Source organism: Anser cygnoides, chromosome W (assembly GCF_040182565.1).
Source record: "Anser cygnoides isolate HZ-2024a breed goose chromosome W, Taihu_goose_T2T_genome, whole genome shotgun sequence".
Classification (NCBI taxonomy): Eukaryota; Metazoa; Chordata; class Aves; order Anseriformes; family Anatidae; genus Anser; species Anser cygnoides.
Genome location: NC_089911.1, coordinates 5634433 through 5656412, shown reverse-complemented (window position 1 = coordinate 5656412; position 21980 = coordinate 5634433). Strand labels below are relative to the sequence as shown.

Here is a 21980-nt window from a genome sequence, read left to right as displayed (position 1 = left end):
AAATCACAAAGAAAGGATAATTGCAGCCATGCCAATTACATGGGTCTCACCCCATCTGCAAATAGCCACAGCAGCCTCGCTGGCAGCAGTCACCTGGCCACCTCTGTAGAACTGCCTTTCTAGGTAGATGCATGGGCAGTGGGATGTGATCTGGAAAAATTGCCATAATGTAAGATGTCAAGGAGCAATACCTTCACTGATGTTGTATGTTGACCCTTGTTACTCCTTCCATTCATAGGGGAACGGTGGTAGGGAAGTCATTCCATACCTCCCCTACCTGTCTATCAAGCTCACCTCTTCTCAGAAGCAAGCTCTTTCAATTGTCTCAGAGCACCCTTCCCTCCCTCCTTACACTTTATGAGTATGAACATGGCTAATCTCTGGAAAGGGATTATTTTCAGTTTCCTGGGTTTGAAGAGATCTCCTGATTCCTTCAATCTATTCAAGGATGATTTAGAATAATCAATTAATGACAATGACATTTCCTAATATGTAACTGAAATCACCCAATGCCAGTTTGGGAGACAGGTAAGCTCCTTTTCATTTCCTCATGATCTTTCTCAACATCCAGAGCGGACTATCCTATACAAAGGCAGAAGCTACATCCCAGCTTGGTATAGTCCTAATTGGATAAATTCCATCCACCTTGGATAGAAAAGAATGAAAAAGAATTTCAACCACAAAATTTTCAACAGTACCATAAATACTTAATATCAGGGTTATTGCTTTTACTAAATATGTTTGCTGCTGTCCTTTCCCCAAAGAAGCCATGCCATCAGTTGAAATGCCCCCCTCCCTTATGCAATTTGAAAAAATATTACACACACCTCATTGTTTGAGAGCTGATACCACGGCTGTTTGCCATAGGTAAAGATTTCCTATAATACGACCCCTAGGCTCCACGCATCGCTTTCTGTGGTGAACTTCCTGTACATGATACTCTCTGGAGGCATCCAACGAATGGGCAGCATTGTGTGACCCCCCCAACCTGAAGAAAAAAAAAAAAAAAAAAAAAAAAAAAAAAAAAAAAAAGAGAGAGAGTCAGAAAAAATTCCTCCAGAGCTCCAGGAACAGTACTCAGATGCTAAACCAGGTGAATCCACAATTTCTTTTTGCCCCCATCTGCTGCCATTCACTTAAAAGAGCTCATAAGAACTAGGGAGCCATGATCCAAACTCCTCTCTCCCAAATGACAATCACTACCATGATATATTTCTCAATAGAATCTCCAAAGAAATTGTTTCTGAGGTATAAGCTCATCTTTGACATTTATTTGGCATCCCCTACCCAAGTAACTGAATGCTCTATAAAATTAATAATTAACTAAACCTATCAACCCATTTTAAATTAGACCAGTTTTACTTTTCATTTTAAAACTGAGGAACCTGTAAAAGATTCATGCAATGAAAATCACAGTGATGTTTCTCCTAAACAGTGATATCAGCTGAGATCCATGAAGACACAGCAACTGCAGGACACAGTTGGATCAGTATCTATATGGTTTAAACTCTTAATTTTGAATGCAGCTTTCCAAATTTTCAGTCCTTTGAATATATACGTGATAATAAATAACTTGCAATACGTGGACTCCTGTCTCCAGTCATCACATGTTGAATTCCCTGGGAACCTTTTCCTGAACGAACGCCTTTCTGAAGGTCTCTAACACGTTTTTTGTTTTCCCCAAAATGTTATACTTTCTTAAAATTGGGTTACTTAACCTGAATGTAAATAAATAAATAAATAAACCCTTGCTTTTCTTTCTAGTTTCTAAACAACTTACTGTTCCTAATACATCACATTCTGACTGGATCACATCAATGAATAAATCCACTCAAGTGCTTTTAAAATAGTCTAACCAGCTGAGCTACTGCGATATAGATATATAAATATTCTGAATTACTTTTGCATTGAGGCAGCTGTAAATATTTCCCAAGGAAGGGGGAAAAAAAAAAGTAAACTTCTTCAAGGACATATAAATTTTGGTTAATTCCCATTTTCCTGTCTAAAATTATATTTAGTTATGAAACCACGCTTGTACTTTCAAGATTCTGTCAATTCAAAATATCATTTTTCTTTGTGGGACTTTACATATCTTGTTATAAATAATACCCTCCTTGTTCTAATGTTGAAATAGGAAATGGAAGGAAAACCCAATAGAGGTTCAGTCAGCGTTCACATTATTTCTAAATCACTCAACACATCCATTTCCAACTATCTGTCAGTAATTCAGTGTTAGCACAGCATACCAAAAATGCAGCTACTGCTGTTAGAGCTCAGTCTTGTTCTGTACATTGCCAAAAGTCAACTCTTGTTACCAATTGCATAAAAATAGAAAGTGATGCTAAGATGCTCATAGATGTCGTCTATTACTAGCCATTTCTTCTCCTCTCCCTACCTGAGATGTTGTGTTAACGAACAAGGAGTGCTTTTGTCAGAGACATTGACTGAAAGGCATGACTCAGTTCAATTCCTGGCTACCTTGTGGATTTGCTTCTGACTTAATATAGGTTACTGTGCAAAGGTTGCTTTGCCATTCAAAAGAGGATTCAATCCCTGCAGCTTTCAGCCTAACTTAAAAATATTCACATAAACACACTGCTGATGAAGGATGGATGCATGTTTTTAAGTGCTTTGCTCAATTAGACCATCCATTTGTGTTAATTTACCTCTCTAGCAAGAAGAATTGCTGTAAGGCTCTGCACATCATTTTTTTAAATGATCTTTGACTGAGAAGTCACTCAGTGATATGAAGAGTTTGAAGTAACATATGAATATGTTGAGATGCAAAGAAAGCTTCAGTTTCCCACCTTATCATAAACTAAACTGACACGGCAACCTGTTGTGGTTTAACCTGGCAGGCAGCTAATCACCACACAGCCCTTCGCTCACACTGCCCAAGTGAGACAGAGGAGAGAACTGGAAAGGTAAAAGTGAGAAAACTCATGGGTTGAGATAAAGGCAGTTTGCTAGGTAAAGCAAAAGCCGCATGCACAAGCAAAGCAAAACAAGGAATTCATTCACTGCTTCCCATCGACAGGCCACTTCCAGGAAAGCAAGACAGAGAAATGAGAAAAGTAAAAGAGTAAGAACTCACGGGTTGGAATAAGGACAGTTTAATAAGAAAAAACAAACAAGCAAACAAACCAAAGAAAATAAAAGAATTAAAAAAAAAAAAAGTGATGCACAATGCAATTGCTCACCACCAGCTGATTGGTGCCCAGCCAGTCCCTGAGCAACGGCAACAACCCCCTGGCCAACTCTCCCATTTTATTGTTGAACATGACATCTTATAGAAGAAACATCCCTTTGGTCAGTTTGGGTCAGCTGCCCTGGTTGTGTCCCCTCCCATCTTCTTCTGCACCCCCCAGCCTCCTTGTTGGGCAGGGCAGTATGAGAAGCAGAAAAGTCCTTGACTTAGTGTAAGCACTGCTCAGCAACAACTAAAGCATCAGCGTGGTATCGACATTATTCTCATCCTAAATCCAAAACATAGCACCATACACTTTTATTCCTGTCTCAAGTATAATTTCATTAGAAAGTAAGAAAAGATATTCCCTTAAAAACATGCAGCAACATATCACAGAATCACAGAATCGTCTAGGTTGGAAGAGACCTCCAAGATCATCTAGTCCAACCTCTGCCCTAACACTAACAAGTCCTCCACTAAACCATATCACTAAGGGCTACATCTAAACGTCTTTTAAAGACCTCCAGGGATGGCGACTCAACCACCTCCCTGGGCAGCCCATTCCAATGCCTAACAACCCTTTCAGTAAAGAAGTTCTTCCTAACATTCAACCTAAACCTCCCCTGGCGCAACTTTAGCCCATTCCCCCTCGTCCTGTCACCAGGCACGTGGGAGAATAGACCAACCCCCACCTCTCTACAGCCTCCTTTAAGGTACCTATAGAGAGCGATGAGGTTGCCCCTGAGCCTCCTCTTCTCCAGGCTGAACAACCCCAGCTCCCTCAGCCGCTCCTCAGAAGACTTGTTCTCCAGACCCCTCACCAGCTTCGTCGCCCTTCTCTGGACTCTCTCGAGCACCTCCATGTCCTTCCTGTAGCGAGGGGCCCAAAACTGAACACAGTACTCGAGGTGCGGCCTCACCAGAGCTGAGTACAAAGGGACAATCACCTCCCTAGACCTGCTGGCCACACTGCTTCTTATGCAAGCCAGGATGCTGTTGGCCTTCTTGGCCACCTGAGCACACTGCTGGCTCATATTCAGCCGACTATCAACCAGTACTCCCAGGTCCTTCTCTGCCAGGCAGCTTTCCAGCCACTCATCTCCCAGCCCGTAGCGCTGCTTGGGGTTGTTACGCCCCAGGTGCAGGACCCGGCACTTGGCCTTGTTGAACTTCATGCAGTTGACCTCAGCCCATCGGTCCAGCCTATCCAGATCCTCCTGCAGAGCCTTCCTTCCCTCGAGCAGATCGACACACGCACCTAACTTGGTGTCATCTGCAAACTTACTGAGGGTGCACTCGATCCCCTCATCCAGATCATCGATAAAGATGTTAAAGAGGACCGGCCCCAGCACTGAGCCCTGGGGGACTCCACTAGTGACCGGCCTCCAGCTGCATTTGGCTCCATTCACCACAACTCTTTGGGCCCGGCCATCCAGCCAGTTTCTAACCCAACAAAGTGTACGCCAGTCCAAGCCACGAGCAGCCAGTTTCTCGAGGAGAATGTTGTGGGAAACGGTGTCAGAAGCCTTACTGAAGTCAAGGTAGACCACATCCACAGCCTTCCCCTCATCCACCAAGCGCGTCACTTGGTCATAGAAGGAGATCAGGAGAGCAGGACCTACCTTTCATAAACCCATGCTGACTGGGCCTGATCGCCTGGTTGCCCTGCAAGTGCCGCGTGATGACACTCAAGATAATCTGCTCCATGAGCTTCCCTGGCACTGACGTCAAACTAACAGGCCTATAGTTCCCCGGGTCTACCCTCCGGCCCTTCTTGTAGATGGGCGTCACGTTTGCTAGCCGCCAGTCGACTGGAACCTCCCCTGATAGCCAGGACTGCCGATAAATGATGGAAAGCGGCTTGGCCAGCTCCTCCGCCAGTTCGCTCAGTACCCTCGGGTGGATCCCATCCGGCCCCATCGACTTGCGTACATCCAAGCTCCGTAGCAGGTCGCCAACCATTTCCTCATGGATAGCGAGGGCCACATCCTGCTCCCCATCCCCTTCCACCAGCTCAGGGTACCAATTATCCAGAGAACAACCGGTCTTGCCGCTAAAGACTGAGGCAAAGAAAGCATTGAGCACCTCAGCCTTTTCCTCATCTTTTGTGACTAAGTTTCCCCCCGCATCCAGTAAAGGATGGAGATTCTCCTTAGTCCTCCTTTTGGTGTTGATGTATTTGTAAAAACGTTTTTTATCTTTAACGGCAGTAGCCAGATTGAGCTCCAGATGAGCTTTGGCCTTTCTAATTTTGTCCCTGCACAGCCTCGCAACATCCTTATAGTCCTCCTGAGTAGCCCGCCCTCTTTTCCAAGAGGAAAAGGCTGCAACATGCAGCCACATATGCTCAGCCAAAGGGAAAGTGCCGTTAAAAGACGTTAAGTGATGAAGTCTCATTAAATATTAAAATGACTCTTTTAAATGACTTATCATATAGACTCCACAATTGTTTTTTTTCAGCAATTTCTTTGAACCATTCCTTAAAAATTAAGGAAAGATATAAAAAAGTCTCTCTTTTTTATTTGTCACAAGAAAGATTAATAAAAATAAAACCAAACAAATAAATAAATAAAACCCAAACCTCACTCTCTCGGTCTTCTTTTCCAAGGGTTCCTTGATACAGAATCACAATGTGCTGTGTTTTCTGTGTCATTCATTCATTTTTGGTATGCATTAAGCATAGCATAGCCAGCCAGTCAAAAGAGGTGAGTCTCCTGCTATATTTAGCATTGGTGCAGCCTCACCTTGAATATTGTGTGCACTCCTGGGCTCCACAATATAAAAAGGATGTTAAGATACTTGAAAGCATCCAGAGGAGGGCAACAAAGCTGGTAAAAGGGCTAGAAGGCATGTCCTATGAGGAGAGGCTGAGGACGCTTGGGTTGTCTAGTCTGGAGAAAAGAAGGCTAAGAGGTGACCTCATTGCTCTCTACAACTTCCTGAGGAGAGCAAGCAGAGAGGGAGGTGCCAGTCTCTTCTCCCTGGTAGCCAATGATAGAATGCAAGGGAATGGCACAAAGTTGCATCAGGGGAAGTTCAGACTGGACATCAGGAAAAATTTCTTTACCATGAGGGTGGTCAAACACTGGCATAGGTTTCCTAGTGAGGTGGTTGATGCCCCATGCCTGTCAGTGTTCAAGAGGCTTTTGGATAATGCCTTCGGTAATATGTTTTAACTTTGGGTTAGCCCTGAAGAGGTCAGGCATCTGGACTAGATGATCTTTTAAGGTCTTTTCCAATTGTACTATTCTATTCATACAGTAAAATAAATACCCCTAAGAAAGATGTTGATAAGATGATGATAAATGATCACCAAATTATGGATGTTGCAATGAACAGAACTGGAACGTCACAGATATAGTTGTATCTACTTGCTACTGTAATCATAGCAAGATTAACTTGTCACCACTGACACCCAGAACTAGATTTACAGGTAAGCACAAACCACAGGGCTGTTTGGTGTTCTCCAAAGAGCTGCAAAATCCAACACTGCCTTGGCTGGGTTGTGGCCATTTCTGTTCCTGAAAGCAGACTTTACTGGGCAGAGTACTGGGCTGGGACTGAGAAGTCCCAACTCTATCATTTCTCTATAATCTTAGACACGTTACTTCCAATATCTCAGAGTTTTGTGAAGATAATATTTAGCCCCTTTGCAAAAACACTGATAAAAGGTATTAGCTGTTATAATAAGGGGTTCTCCTCTTCCCACATGGCACTGCGATGAAGACAGAAAACCTGTGAAACACCTGTGGCAGGCTGATCATCTTCCATCCTTCCTGGTTCAAGAGTACCTTGAACTTCAGCTCAGATTTCAGTTCAGCCACATCAAAAACACGGGTTAGGGCCTGGCCAAAGGCATTTTTTCTAAATACACATTTCTTTTTCTATTAACAATCAGTGGTTACTGTGAGAAACTAAGTTGTGTTTTTGCAGTAGAGAATTACTTTTCTGTATTCCAAGGTAGTTGTGTAGTCATAATAAGGAGAAATGCTAAGTAGATAAGTGGACAGTAGAAGGCCTCACTGTTCCAGAATAAGGTGGAAGCTTGAGAAAAACAGGATGAGCACTGTGGGAACAGTAAAACAAAGATCACAGGTTCTCAAAACATAAGAAAGGGGAAAAAAAAAGGAAAAGGGAGAAATTAAAGGGTTGGGAAAAAAAGAAAAATTGTACATATATGGTATAGAGGAGCGTCGAGTAGCTTGTGAACCTGTAGTACTCAGCGAATGAGGAAACAGGGGAGGTGATCAGGTGTCAGGTAATAGGGAATATAAGGTTATGCTTTGTTTACTAAAATGCGCTCCTGATTGACAGGGCATCCGCCATTGCAATCACGAATAAAATAGCTTCACAGAAGATCCTGTCTGAAGAAAACTATTTGAGATTTTTCTCACAGTTACCTAGTCAACAATTACTCCATCCAGAAAAGCACTAAAGGCAGTGTTAGGTACATGTTTAAAATGAAGCACGTGCGTCAGTGCTTTCATAAACCAAAACCTAGGACTTGACATCACAGTTCTCAGTATGTCTGAAACGAATCTCCAGTCAGTTGTGAGCTTCCTTTGGTGTTTATTGAACTGGTGAGTCCAAGGACCCACAGCTGTGACATAATAGTAGTGAACAGAGCTAGAGTGCATTTTTGTTGCTGTTTCCAACCTCGTAGCAAGGTTAAGGGGAGTTTCCCAAGAAGGATAAATGAAAGAAAGCACAAGTACACTGATCAAACTTGAAAGGTGCTAAGTGCTTCAGAGGGATGCTTTCTGCTCATGCTTTATTAAGAAATGCAAGTATTACACAACTCTCAGCTATCAGCATCCTGCAAGATGAAGTCCCTATTGCATACATTGTAGTGCTGCTTGATACACACCGTTTTACAACGGCCATGTGCTAAGCAGACTATTGCAGGTAAAGACCTTTAATAGTCAATCTAGCTAAAGTTATGACAGGTTTAAAAGGATTGCAGCTTTAAATTACTAAGCTATCACTTTAAAATCTGTATTGTAGTTGTAGCAATGCTGCAAAAATGATAATTTTATGTATACAAATTATGGTATAGTTTCTTGATGCTTACTTGAAGGCAGTTGTGTTATGATGGTTCATTTCCACAAACCTTGGTCCTCAGGGGGGAATAGAACCACCTTGAAATCTGTTGGAGGGACAACACAGCGGGGTACAGGCAATCCAGGAGGTTCCTGGAATGCATTGATAACATCCTTCTCCAAGTGATAGAGGAGCCAATGAGGAGAAGTGCTATGCTGGACCTTGTTTTCACCAAGAAGGAAAGGCTGGTAGGAAACGTGAAGCTCAAGGGCAGCCTTGGCTGCAGTGACCATGATCTTTAGGGCAAAGAGGAGAGCACACAGCAAGCTCACTACCCTGACCCTCAGGAAGGCATACTTCGCCCTCTTCAGGGATCTGCTTGGTAGAATACCATGGGATAAAGTCCAGGAGGGAAGAGGGGCCCAAGAAAGCTGGTTAATATTCAAGGATCACCTCCTCCAAGCTCAGGAGCGATGCATCCCAGCAAAGAGGAAGTCAGGCAAAAATCCCAGGAGGCCTGCATGGATGAACAAGGAGCTCTTGGCCAAAATCAAACGCAAAAAGGAAGCCTACAGAGGGTGGAAGCAAGAACAGGTAGCCTGGGAGAAATACATAGAAATTGTCCAAGCAGCCAGGGATCAGGTTAGGAAAGCTAAAGCCCTTTTTGAATTAAATCTGTCCAGGGACATCAAGGGCAACAAGAAAAGCTTCTATAGGTACATCGGTGATAAAAGGAAGACTAGGAAAAAAGTGGGCCCTCTCTGGAAGGAAACAGGAGACCTGGTCACCCTGGATACGGAGAAGGCTGAGGTACTCAATGACTTTTTTGCCTCAGTCTTAGCTAATAAGCCACACCGCCCAAGTTGAAGAAGCTCACCGGCTTCACTCACCAGCTCTGTCAGGAAGTTATCTTCCACACACTCTAGAAACCTCCTAGACTGTTTCCTCTCCGCTGTGTTGTATTTCCAGCAGACATCTGGGAAGCTGAAGTCCCCCATGAGAACAAGGGCTAGTGATTGCAAGACTTGTCCCAGCTGCTTGTAAAATATTTCGTCTGCCCCTTTGGCCTGGTTAGGTGGTCTATAACTGATGCCCACCAGGACATCTGCTTCATTGTCCTTCCCCCTGATTCCTACCCATAAACACTCAACCCTGTCATCGCTATTATTAATCTCAAGACAATCCAAACACTCGGTAACATATAGGGCTACCCCACCACCTCTCCTTCTTAGCCTATCCCTTCTGAAGAGTGTGTAGCCATCCATTGCAGCGCTCCAGTCATGCAAGCCGTCCCACTGATTTCGGTGATAGCAACTGTCATAGCTTTCCTGCTGCACAATGGCTTCCAGCTCCTCCTGTTTGTTGCTCATACTGCGTGCACTGTAGATGCACTTCAGCTGGGCCAGCGATCCTGTCACCTTTTTGGGGGGAGAAGCCCTAATTCCTACATGACAATTCCCGGGCACTTTTGTGATTTCTGACCCATCAATGTCCCTTCTGCCTTTGCTGCTGCATAGTTCTCCATCCCCTACCTCAATCGGGATGGTAGACCGATGGACCTTGCGAGCACACCGTCCCTTAACCATTGCCATACCACTGCCAGGCTTGTCTCTGTCAAGCCTGTTTTTGTTGTTGTTGTTGCTGTTGTTTTTTCCCTTTCCCCCTTCAAAACTAGTTTAAAGTCCTATCGATGGGCCCTGATAAATCCTGAGCAAAGATCTTTTCCCCCCTTAGAGACAAGTGAACCCCATTCGTTGCCAGCAGGCCTGGTGTCTTGTAAAATGGCCCATGATCAAAAACCCAAAGTTCTGCTGGTGACACCAGGCTCTGAAGTCTCTTCTGATTGCCCTCAGACTTCTTGGAGCTTCAACACTGCCTACCTGAAAAAACAATAACAGGTAATAATCCAAGGGTCAAACTAGGGCAGGAAGCTTTCTCTTCATGTCCCTAACTCAGGCCCCAGGAAGGCAGCAGACCTCCCTATGAAGTGGGTCCAGTCTGCATATTGGGCCTTCTGTTCCCTTCAGAAGGGAGTCTCCCACGACAACAACCTGTCTTTTTTTCTTGGTGGGAGCTGTTTTAATGCAGGGCACAGGTCGACGTGATCTCAGTGACACCTCCAAGCCAGATGTACCGTGCTCCTCAATATTTTTCAGATCAACCTGCAAAACTTCATACCTATTGCGCACAGGCACCTGGGAAGGTGGGGAATTCCTTAAGGGACGCGCCTGCCGCGCTGGGCAGGGACTTGTTGCCACTGCCCCTTATCCCCTAGGTCAGTGCTTTCAGCTGGGTGGAGAGAGGATAGGGAAACCCCTCTACTGAGTGTCCCTTCTGCCTGCTGGGCCTGTCTCAGGGAAGGTAGGGAGCGACTCCAGTGGTTTATCTCCTTCTCAGACTCCCTGATACTCCTCAGCCTAGTCACCTCTTCCCAGAGCTCTGTCACTAGGTGGAGGAGTGCCTCAACCTGGGTGCACCTCCCACAGGTGTGCTCACTCCTGCTGTCCTGAACTGGTGTAAGAGTAGGGCACACTCTGCAGCCTGACACTTGGGTGGCAGTGTGTTTCCCCCAGAGCTCTGTCTGGGAGGCTGCGTCACTTGTGGGGGGTGTTGAGCTCCGAGAGGCCATAGCCTTCTGTTGGGTGGATACCATTGCTCCCTAATTGAGCTAGCCAAGCTTCTGGGCACTCCCTGTGCCCTCCCACGTGAGCTGCCGCACAAATTGCCATGCCACATCCTGACTGACGCGCCACATCTTGTTTGCCCATCCTGGTATCCTGGTCGCTGCGCTCCTGGTTGCTCGTGCTCCCTAGGGACTGCCTTTGTACAAGAGGCCCACTCCTGGCTCTGCCCAAGCCTCATCAGCCACCCTTGTGAGGGCTGCCGGCTCCTGGCCGCTCCCTTGGCTGCCTCAAGTTGCCTCGATGAAGGAAAACCCTTGCACACTGCAATCCCCCGCTCCGCTGCAGAACGTGTCTGCCCTGGAGCCGATTGCCTCTGGACTGGACTGCTGTTCAGGGATGGACTGGTCATCAGTCAGCGAGTGGTGAGCAATTGCATTGTGCTTCACTTGTTTTGTACACATTATTATTATTACTATTATCATTATTATTTTTTTTCTTTCTTTTCTGTCCTATTAAACTGTCTGTATCTCAACCCACAAGCTTTTAATTTTTTTCCTGATTCTCTCCCCCATCCCACTGTTGGGGGGGGGGGGAGGGAGGGTGAGAGAACAGCTGTGTGGTGCTTAGCTGCCATCTGGGTTAAACCACAACACCACTGTAAGAGAAGATCAGGTCAAGTCCATCTATGGAACCTGAAGTTCCATGGGACCTGGTGAGATGCATCTGAGGGTCCTGAGGGACTAGGCAGATGTAGTTGCTAAGCCACTATCCATCATATTTGAGAAGTCATGGCAGTCCGGTGAAGTTCTCACTGACTGGAAGAGGGGAAACATTTTCAAAAAGGGAAAAAAGGAAGACCTGGGGAACTGTAGGCTAGTCAGTCTCACTTCTGGGCACAGCAAGGTCATGGAGCAGATCCTCCTGGAAACTATGCTAAGGCACATGGAAAACAAAGAGGTGATTGGTGACAGCCAACATGGCTAAAAGGGCAGATCATGCCTGACAAATCTGGTGGCCTTCTATGATGGGGTTACAGCATTGGTGGATAGGGGAAGAGCAACTGACATCATCTACCTGGACTTGTGCAAACCATTTGATACTGTCCCACACAACAGCTTTGTCTCTAAATTGGAGAGACAAGGATTTGATGGATGGACTACTCGGTGGGTAAGGAATTGGCTAGATGGTCACACTCAAAGAGTTGCAGTCAATGGCTCAATGTCCAAGCAGAGACCAGTGACGAGTGGTGTTCCTCAGGGGTCAGTATCGGGACTGGTGCTATTTAACATCTTTCTTGGTGACACGGACAGTGGGATTGACTGCACGCTCAGCAAATTTGTGGATGAAACCAAGCTGAGTGGTGCAGTTGATGTGCTGGAAGGAAGGGATGCCATCCAGAGGGACCTGGACAGGCCTGTGTGAACATTGTGAAGTTCAACAAGGCCAAATGCAAGGTCCTTCACCTGGGTCGGGGCAATCCCAAACATGAATACAGGCTGGGTGATAAGTGCATAGAGAACAGAGCTGCGGAGAAGGACTTGGGAGTGCTGGTGGATGAAAAGATACTCCATTCCCGTGAGAACTCACGTGGAGTCCTGCATTCAGCTCTGGGGCCCCCAACATAAGACAGACATGGACCTGTTGGAGTGAGTCCAGGGGCAGGCCATGAAGATGATCAGAGGGCTGGAGCACTTCTCCTATGAAGACAAGCTGAGAGAGTTGGGGTTGTTTAGCCTGGAGAAGAGAAGGCTCTGGGGAAACCTTATAGCTGCCTTCCAGCACTGTACTGGGTCTGGCTGGGATGGAGTTAACTTTTCCTGCAGCGGCCCATATAGCACTGTGCTCTGTACTTGTAGCTAGAACAGCATCGGTATCACACCAATGTTTTGTCTATTGCTGAGCAATACTGACACAGCATTGAAGTTTGGAGCTCCCTCAACCTCCCCCCCCCCCCCAAGAACCAGGTGGCTGGGGGTGGGCAAGAGGTGGGCAGGGGACATCACCAGGGCAGCTGACCTAAACTGACCAAAGGGATATTCCATACCATATGACATTGCACTCATATGGTGGAAAAGGGGAAGGGGGGGGGGGCTCTCATTATGAAGTCCTCTGTCCTCCCAAACAACTGCTAGGCCTTGCTTCCCGGGACGTGGCCGAACACTGCTCGTTGATGGGAAGTAGTGAATAATTTCTTTTTTCTCTCTCTGTGCTTCTGCTCGGCCTTTGCTTGTTGGTTTGTGGTTTTTTTTTTTTTTCTCCCCTCTTACTTTTCCTTTTAATTAAATTATCCTTATCTCAGCCCATGAGCCTTTTTTTTTCTTTCCAGCATACTTTCTTTTCCCCTTCTTCTTCTGAGGAGGGGAAGTGAGAGAGTGGTTGTGGTGGAGTTCAGCAGCCCAGCAAGGTAAAACCACCACAGTCCTTTTTGGCACCCAACGTGGGACTCGAAGGGCTGAGATAACAGTAGATTTGATCAAAATGCTTACAATTAACATACTTGCTTGCTAGTCACCATGTCGTCTGTTTTGCTGTTAATATTTTTCTATGTGGTCCTGTTTTATGCGATCCGTGCCACATTCTCCCTTCTGCTGTATATCAGGTCGGAGAGCTTGTTAAAGACTGTGTTTGGATTTTTTAGTTCACTGTGCTGTAAAGCACAGGCCTTGAGCCTGATCTGGTATTCAGGCCCTGCATTGCTATCATTCCTATCCCCTGGAAACTATCTCTTTGAGAATGTTAAAAACTACACTCTCTTCTTTTCCTCCTCTGGAAGTCAGTTTGTGGACAATATCAGGAATGGTACCTCCTTCTTCTTTTCCTGTGGGCTAATTACAGCAGATTTTGAGTACTTTGAATATCCATGGGTAATCAACATGCTCCTATTGCTAGGTCTGCAGAATGTATTTTCTTTTCTTTTCTTTTCTTTTCTTTTCTTTTCTTTTCTTTTCTTTTCTTTTCTTTTCTTTTCTTTTCTTTTCTTTTCTTTTCTTTTCTTTTCTTTTCTTTTCTTTTCTTTTCTTTTCTTTTCTTTTCTTTTCTTTTCTCTTCTCTTCTCTTCTCTTCTCTTCTCTTCTCTTCTCTTCTCTTCTCTTCTCTTCTCTTCTCTTCTCTTTTCTTTTCTTTTCTTTTCTTTTCTTTTCCTTTCCTTTCCTTTTCTTTTCTTTTCTTTTCTTTTCTTTTCTTTTCTTTTCTTTTCTTTTCTTTTCTTTTCTTTTCTTTTCTTTTCTTTTCTTTTCTTTTCTTTTCTTTTCTTTTCTTTTCTTTTCTTTTCTTTTCTTTTCTTTTCTTTTCTTTTCTCCTAAGGTTAAACAATTAGTTAAGAATAGCACCCAGGAATCTGCCCTGAGACTGTGTGGTGGTGGGTTGCAAGGTGTATGGGAGGATATGGGCAGGTACCTGTCACGGTTGTCTCCTCCAATGGTTTTGCACTTCACCTCTGAACAAATGCCAAATCCTAAAAAAACGATAGAATGTTTGAAAGATGTATGCCCTGACCCTGGCAGTGCCAGAGAACTCCAGCTTGCTGCACTGTGCTGGGGCCTGGCCTGTGCCTATCAAATGGTAGTTAACACTACTCAGCACCCTCAAGGGGAGGAAGAGGTCTCTGAATCTGATGATCAGATAACACACACTGTGGCTAACCCAGAGGACCAACCATCAGTGGTATCAGTCACCCTCATAGTCAAAACAAAACAATGGAAGCAGAAGTCAGCTCATTTAGTAAGGGAAGAAGCTCCTCCTGAGAAGTCCCAGGAGGGAGAAGTGGAAGGGGCAGGGAGCTCTAAAGCAGAGCCATCACAAAAACAGGAGGAAGAAGAGACGGAAATCATAAATGAGTCAGAAACCACCCGATCCCCATCCCTGAGTGAGTTGCGAGATATACAAAGGGATTTCAGTCGTCACCCAAGTGAGCACATTCTCACCTGGCTGCTTCGATTCTGGGACACTGGGGCCGGTAGCCAGGAACTAAGAGGCAAGGAAGCCAAGGGGCTGGGATCCCTCTCTAGGGAAAGGGTCATTGACATATGGGATTTTCCATACCATGTGATGTCACAGTCAGCAATAAAAGGTGGGAAAGGGGAAAGGGGCTCTCATTATGAAGACCTCTGTCCTCCCAAACAACCGCTACATGTATTGAGGCCCTGCTTCCCGGGTTGTGGACGAACATCCCTCGTTAATGGGAAGTAGCAATTTATTTTTTTTCTCTTTCTCTGTGCTTCTGCGCAGCCTTTGCTTTTTTTTTTCCCTCTTCCTTTTCCCTTTAATTAAATTATCCTTATCTCAACCCGTGAGCCTTTTTTTTTCTTTCCAGCATTCTTTCTTCTCCCCTTCTTCTTCTTCTGAGGGGAAGTGAGAGAGTGGTCGTGCTGGGGTTCAGCAGCCCAGCAAGGTAAAACCACCACAAGTACTTAAAGGGGGCCTACAGGAAAGCTGGAGAGGGACTCTGTCAGGGAGTGCAGTGATAGGGCGAGGAGTAATGGCTTTAAACTGAAAGAGAGTAGATTTAGCCTAGACATTAGGAAGAAATTCTTTACTATGAGAGTGGTGAGGCAGTGGAACAGGTTGCCCAGAGAAGTTCTGGGTGCCCCATCCCTGGAAGCGTTGAAGGCCAGGTTGGATGGGGCTTTAAGCAACCTTATTTAGTGGAAGTTGTCCCTGTCCATGGCAGGGGGGTTGGAACTAGATGATTTTTAAGGTCCCTTCAAACCCAAACCGTTCTATGATTCTGATTCTATGATTTTTATTCAGAATTGCACTTCTATAGATCATTCTGTGACGTAAATACTTCCAAATGTCAAGTTATGCAAGCTAGCAAGCAAGCACTCACTAGCCCTGCTGTAGTCTTATATTATTTTTACTAGTTATATTTACTAGCAATATTGGGCTACAATCTAAAAGAGAAGGCTTGATAAATTATCTTCTGCAATGTGCAAACTATCTACAGGGAGGAGACTGCTATGACAAACCAATGAACTATAACGCTGCTCTCCAAAGAAACATTTTCAAGGGGAAACCACCACACTGTTTCACATATGATGTATTGTTACTTTTCAACAGTGCAATGTGCAAGGGTATGTAGAAGGAGAGTTTCTGCTCCTTTAAGGGTATCTGGTCAAGGACCTTTTCCAGCGCAACAAAGGGATAATAAGAAAGGGAAGAAGTGATGGAAACCAAGTCTAGTCAGTTCTACTAATTGATAAGGAAGGTGATGGAATATGGAAATGTTGATTCAGGCAAGGTTGTCTCAGTGAGGATTTCTGGATCGGAATGATAAGAAGTAAAGAAGGGGGAACAATAAGCAAAATGCTGAGATACAGACCTGACAAAGCAAAAATAGAGACAATGACGAGAAACAAACCTCTCAGTCACACTAGTTGATGAGCTATCAAACTACAGGCACCACTTCCAGGAAGATCAATCTGGACTTTGAAGTTGATAAGACTGTGAACCAGGGGGGGACCCCAGACTGGGAGGGTGCAGGAAACTGCAGAGCTCTGCAAATCCATGGGGGTTGTGCAGGGGGAAGGGGGAGCAAGAGGAACAAAGAGGGGATAGGTAGTAAGGGGTATAAAAGGGCCGGTCACGTGTAAAACAGGGCTGGTCAGTATGCTTCTCTGGCTGAGCTCTGCACCTTATCACTGCAGTCTGTCCTATCTTCTTATATTTCCTCATTAAATCTTTTCTTAACTAGCTCTCTGCATACTCACACTCTCTCTCCTGTGTGCATGTGTGCTGCAAGGACTAAGTGCCAGCTACTAGTGAGACCTGTTTGTGTGTGAGTGAAGATTGGTGCCAGATACTGGAGTCAGGGTGAGGGAGCGGGCACCCCTGGCTTGTGGTGCCAGCTAATGGAGCGAGTGAGGGTCCTAGCATCAGTAGTTGCAGGGGCCATAGCTCTGGATCTGAAAGGGTCCTACAGACTTTGTGCCCAGAGTGCCAGCTACTGTGGGACTGGCATAAGCGAACTGTGTGCCAGCTACTGTGGGACTGGCATAAGTGAACTGTGTGCCAGCTACTGGAGCATGTGGGGGTCTTCTACTCCCAGCCACTGGGGCAGGAGCACAGCGTGTTCACAAACCAGCTACTACCTGGAGGGGACTGGCATGAGTGAGGCGAGTACAGGGCTCCGCACTGGTGGCTAGAGAAAGGCCGCAGGTCACAGCCCATGTGCCTGGTGATGGATGCTGGCAGGGGCCAAGCCAAGGCAATTGGCTCTGGGGCAAACACGTTCTGCAGTGGAGCAGGGGATCACAGGGGGTTCCCTGTGGGAAAGGAATTCGCAGGTAGCTTTGTGCTGTTTCACACGTCCCTGAGTTAGAGATAATGAGGAAAACAGCGGTAGAACCAAAAACTTGAGCAAGGGCGAGATAAAGTAAATTGGCTACAGTGTTAAAGATGAGCTTTGGGCAGTGGCCAATTGCTGGCTGGCTCGAGGCGCGTGTCTGAGGGTCTCTAACCAATTGTATGACAGATTCAGGCGCGTGGACAGCACGTGGGGCTACGGGGAAAGTATATGTAGTGGTGAAAAATGACAATAAAGGTCTCCCGTTCAAGAGCCATCAGGAGTCCGTGTCTTGCATCCCTTCAAATGGTGACCCCGACGTGATAGGGGAGGAGCAGCGCTGCACGAGTGTCCGAAGGGAACCCAGCCGAACGAGTCAAGCTCGCAGCTGGACTGCAGCTTCAACCCCGGGACATCACCTGAAGGACAGGTGAGCGGCTGGGCATTAATCGTGGGAGCTAGCCTTTCGGCAGAGGAAGAGGCTATAGTGAAACTGCTAACGCAACTCCTAATAGACAGGGGAGTAAAAAATATTCCGTTTAAGATAAAGCTATTATTGAAATTTTTGCGAAAACAAGGGCTCCCCTCAATGGCTTCCACAGTATTTGATGTAAAAACTTGGGACCAAGTGGGGGAAAAAATATGGGAAGCAGCGTCCAGTGGGGATACTAATGCTGCTGAGGTGATGACTACGTGGCGGCTGGTGACTGAGACTTTAAGATCGTGGCAGGCAGAAAAGGAAGTACAGAACGTTGCTGCCCAGGCAATAACAGCAGCCGAACTGAGATCAGAGCCTGCAAGGTCACCAGAGCAGTGCAATTTGATAGACCTGGGGGATGACAAGGAAGAGGGCCGCGGACCGCCGCCGCAGAGCCCCTCCCCGCTGACCCCCTCGGCTCTCGCCTTGCCTGCCCCCGATAATGCTTCCCTGCGGGCCCGAGCTTTCGACCCGCGGGAACAATGGGAGCTGGTGCGCCGGGAAGCGCTAAAGGACGGGGACCCGGTAGGAATGGCTTTCCCGGTGCAGGTGCGACCCAACGGTCCAAATGAATATAATGCCTTCCACTGTGACCTAATTAAAGAATTAAGAAAGACTGTGACTACATATGGATTACACGCACCATTTATTCAGTCACTGTTAGAAAATGTTATGACTGGTCAATTGTTGGTGCCGTACGATTGCCGCCAGCGCCGCCGCCTGCCCCGCTGTCAGCTTCGGGCAGCCGCCCGCCCGCCCCGCCGCCGGCTGCTGCGTTTCTCCGGTTTGAGCGCCCGCCCGCGCACACCGGGCGCTGCCATGTTCCGCCTGCCGCTGCGCCCGGGCCCGTGGCCCCGCGGGCCCCCGCTCTGTCCGTCCTGCGAGGCCGGGCAGAGCCGCGCACCGCCCCCGCTCCGCGACAGCCGGCACGGCCGCAAGCGCCGCCGCCGCCTCCCCGCTCGCCGCCGACCGCCGCCGCTGCTGCCCACCCCCCCCGGGCCGGGCCCCCCCCCTCAGCCCGCCGGCCCCTCTGCTGGCGCTGCGGGCCGCCGCCGGCAGCTCGGCCAAGGATGGGGGTGGATCCCCTGAAAAGGCAGCCACAGATCTCAGCAGTGAACACAAACTCAATAAATCCCAGCAGCTGAAAAAAGTTTTCAAAGAATATGGTGCTGTAGGAGTTTCATTCCATGTTGGAATTTCATTAGTATCTCTAGGAATCTTCTACCTGGCTGTGTCAAGTGGTGTGGATATGACTGCAGTTCTCTTCAAACTTGGTTTCAGTGAATCATCGCTGCAGTCTAAAAGGGCTGCTGGTACAGGCACATTTCTGTTGGCATATGCTATTCACAAATTGTTTGCTCCAGTACGAATCAGCATTACTAGAGTTTCTGTGCCATTTATTGTCCGATACTGCTGGAAGATTGGTTTCTTTAAACCTCCTACCCCAAATCCGTGATAACTTCTTATGGTTTTTTATTCGCCCAACATGGGGCTCAAGGAATTTGAGATAAGGATGATAGTCGAGAGAAGTAACGGGCAAAACATGGACTGGATTTTTTTTTTATGAATGTAATAGTTGTGAAGAATTTAAGAAAGCAGCAATTGTGAGGAATATGTTTCATATTAGTGTGGTGAAGGGACAAGGGGTGGTGTGTGTGTAAATTGTCCACCTCGTCGGTGTCGTGATGATGTTATGTTTATTTTGGTGTGGGGAATTCTTTTTTTTTTTTTTGATTAAGTGAAGTTTGTGAAGATCGTGATAATTGTAAATTAAGAGTATATTGGAATGTAGTGGGTTTACGTGGCAAGGTATTGGTAGCAGGGGGCCATAGGGGTGGCTTCTGTGAAAAGAATCTAGCAGCTGCCCCATGTTAGGTAAGGGCCCTGGTGCTGACCAGAGCCGAGCCAATAAACGATGTTGTTTGAGCCTCTGTGAGAGCATATTTAAGAAAGGGGGGGAAAAAAATGCGATACACAGCAGCTGGGAGAGTGAGAGGAGTGAGAAACAGCCTTGCAGGCGCCAAGGTCAGTGAAGGAGGAGGGGGAGAGGTGCTCCAGGCACCGGAGCAGAAGTCCCCTGCGGCCTGTGGTGAGGACCACGGTGAAGCAGGCTGTCCCCCTGCAGCCCATGGAGTACCACGGTGGAGCAGGGTTCCGCGCTGCAGCCCCGCTGCCACGGTTACCACGGTGGACACCCTCTCAGCAAGAACCAGAGGGAGTGCCGGAGTGGATACCTCCACAGTAATAGACGCCACCTTGTGCGGTACTCACGTTCATAAAATTCCATTGAACATCAAAGGACCAATTGGGAATGACTGTAGTGTATTGCTGCTAGGACGATCAAGTGCAACTCTGACCGGATTGTTTGTTTTGCCGGGGGGTAATTGATGCTGACTACAATGGACAAATCCAAGCTATGGCTTGGACACCATCTCCACCATTGTCAATACAAAAGGGAACTAGAATTGCTCAATTGATTCTTTTCCGAGCAGTAGTCTGCAGGAGTTGGTTCAAGAACAACTCCAACAAGGACATATTGTTCCGACAAACAGCTCATGGAATTCATCAGTGTTTGTTATCAAGAAGAAGAGCGGGAAATGGAGATTACTGCATGATTTGCGACGAATCAGTGCAGTTATCGAGGACATTGCAGCCAGAAAACAAAAAAAAAAAAAAAAAAGAGGAAAAAAAAAAGGAAAAAAAAGAGAAAAAAAGGAAAAAATTAAAAAAACAGTACCTTTGAATACTGTATCGGACTCGCAATATGCTGTAGGTGTTGCTCAGCGCATTGAGAGGGCACATTTGAGACATCCCAAAGGAAAACTTGTTTCTAAAATTTAAAGAGCTGTTATTTTTGGTAGAGCAGCGAGTGCACCTGTATTGTATTATTCACATGCAGAGCCACACCATGTTACCTGGTATTTTTGCAGAGGGTAACACACACGCTGACCAGCTAACTAATATGACCCTGACTGCCCCGGTGCCTAAGGTGCTGGAGCAAGCTCGGTTATCCCATGCCTTTTTCCATCAATCCGCCAAAGTCTCGGCGAAACAATTCGCTATATCGATCATTGACGCCAAATTGATTGTCCAAATATGTCCTGACTGTCAACAACATGTTTCGACCCCGTCTTTAATGGTAAACCATAGAGGTCTACGGTCCTTACAGTTATGGCGGACCGACGTAATGCATATTCCAGAATTTGGTCGCTTGAAATATGTTCACTTATCTGTAGATACTTTCTCTCATGCTATTTGGGCGACAGTTGCGGTGGGTGAAACTAGTCGCCATGTCCAGGCTCACTTCCTGGGTCTCCATCCAACCACGCCGCAACATCTGGGTCACCCTCGCCAACATGACAGGATAAGAAGCGGTGTGCCTGTCCCGGGCTAGTGCTAACGACCCATTCACAACATGTCTGGTGGGGAACCCGGCAGATAACAAAGACTGGACTGTCTACTTGCCGCAAGCGCCCCTAGAGCCAGAGGAATTAGATATCCTGGGATGTGAAACAGCAACAGCATGTGTAAGGTTTAATTGCTCAGGCAAAAAAACAAATCGTGAAACGAATGGTCAACGCCACACTTGCTCCTTATCGCAATGCATCTCTTTGCTGTAATTATACAAAACTATAATAGCATCCTTCCTTGTGCCAGGAGCTGCTCTGCTCGGCTGTGGGATCGACTGTGGAACGGACGCCCCTAGGTGCACCCCGAGCATTTTCCTCGGAGGAGTCTCCACTCTCAGCCGCTCACCGCGGGAGTAGACAAGGACCTCCTGAAGCCGCAGACAAATTATTTTAAGTGATATTTTCTTGTGGTATGAATGAGAAGTGCAAGAGGCCTCTTTGCATGATCGTGTGATTGTGCTGTGTGAGTGAGAAGCAGCATCACTGCGAAGCAACATCCCTAGCGCTTAGTGGCTTGTTGACTGATGTAGATTCTAGTAGGCACGCTACTTTACAATCGTAATTCTGCTTGTGATTTTCACCCTGTTGCTTATTGTATCTTGCTTATTGCAGTGTCTGCGGTGATTGATAGAAAAATCTATAGAAAGCGTTTGGTTGATTGATTGAAAATAAAAAAGGGGGAATTGTGGGAAAGGAATTCGCAGGGAGCTTTGTGCTGTTTCACACATCCCTGAGTTAGAGATAATGAGGAAAACAGCGGTAGAACCAAAAACTTGAGCAAGGTCGAGATAAAGTAAATTGGCTACAGTGTTAAAGATGAGCTTTGGGCAGTGGCCAATTGCTGGCTGGCTCGAGGCGCGTGTCTGAGGGTCTCTAACCAATTGTATGACAGATTCAGGCGCGTGGACAGCACGTGGGGCTACGGGGAAAGTATATGTAGTGGTGAAAAATGGCAATA

The 21980-nt window shown here is 46.5% G+C and overlaps 1 protein-coding gene and 1 long non-coding RNA gene across 5 annotated transcripts in view; one reads left to right on the top strand and one right to left on the bottom strand.

The window, feature by feature from the left end:
• The window catches only part of LOC136788760 (uncharacterized), a 145715-nt gene that overhangs the window by 104347 nt on the left and 19388 nt on the right, over positions 1-21980 (bottom strand). Inside the window, exon 2 of one of the 4 annotated variants that reach the window (XR_010827368.1) lies at positions 828-988. The exons of the other annotated variants lie outside the window; for them this stretch is intronic. The gene's annotated coding sequence lies outside the window, so the exon portion shown is untranslated. The remainder of the gene's footprint in view (positions 1-827; positions 989-21980) is intronic. 4 annotated transcript variants of the gene reach the window in all.
• LOC125181696 (uncharacterized) lies at positions 17122-21678 on the top strand. The gene is made up of 2 exons (XR_007160512.2): positions 17122-17564; positions 21270-21678. It is a non-coding gene; the product is annotated as an uncharacterized lncRNA (long non-coding RNA).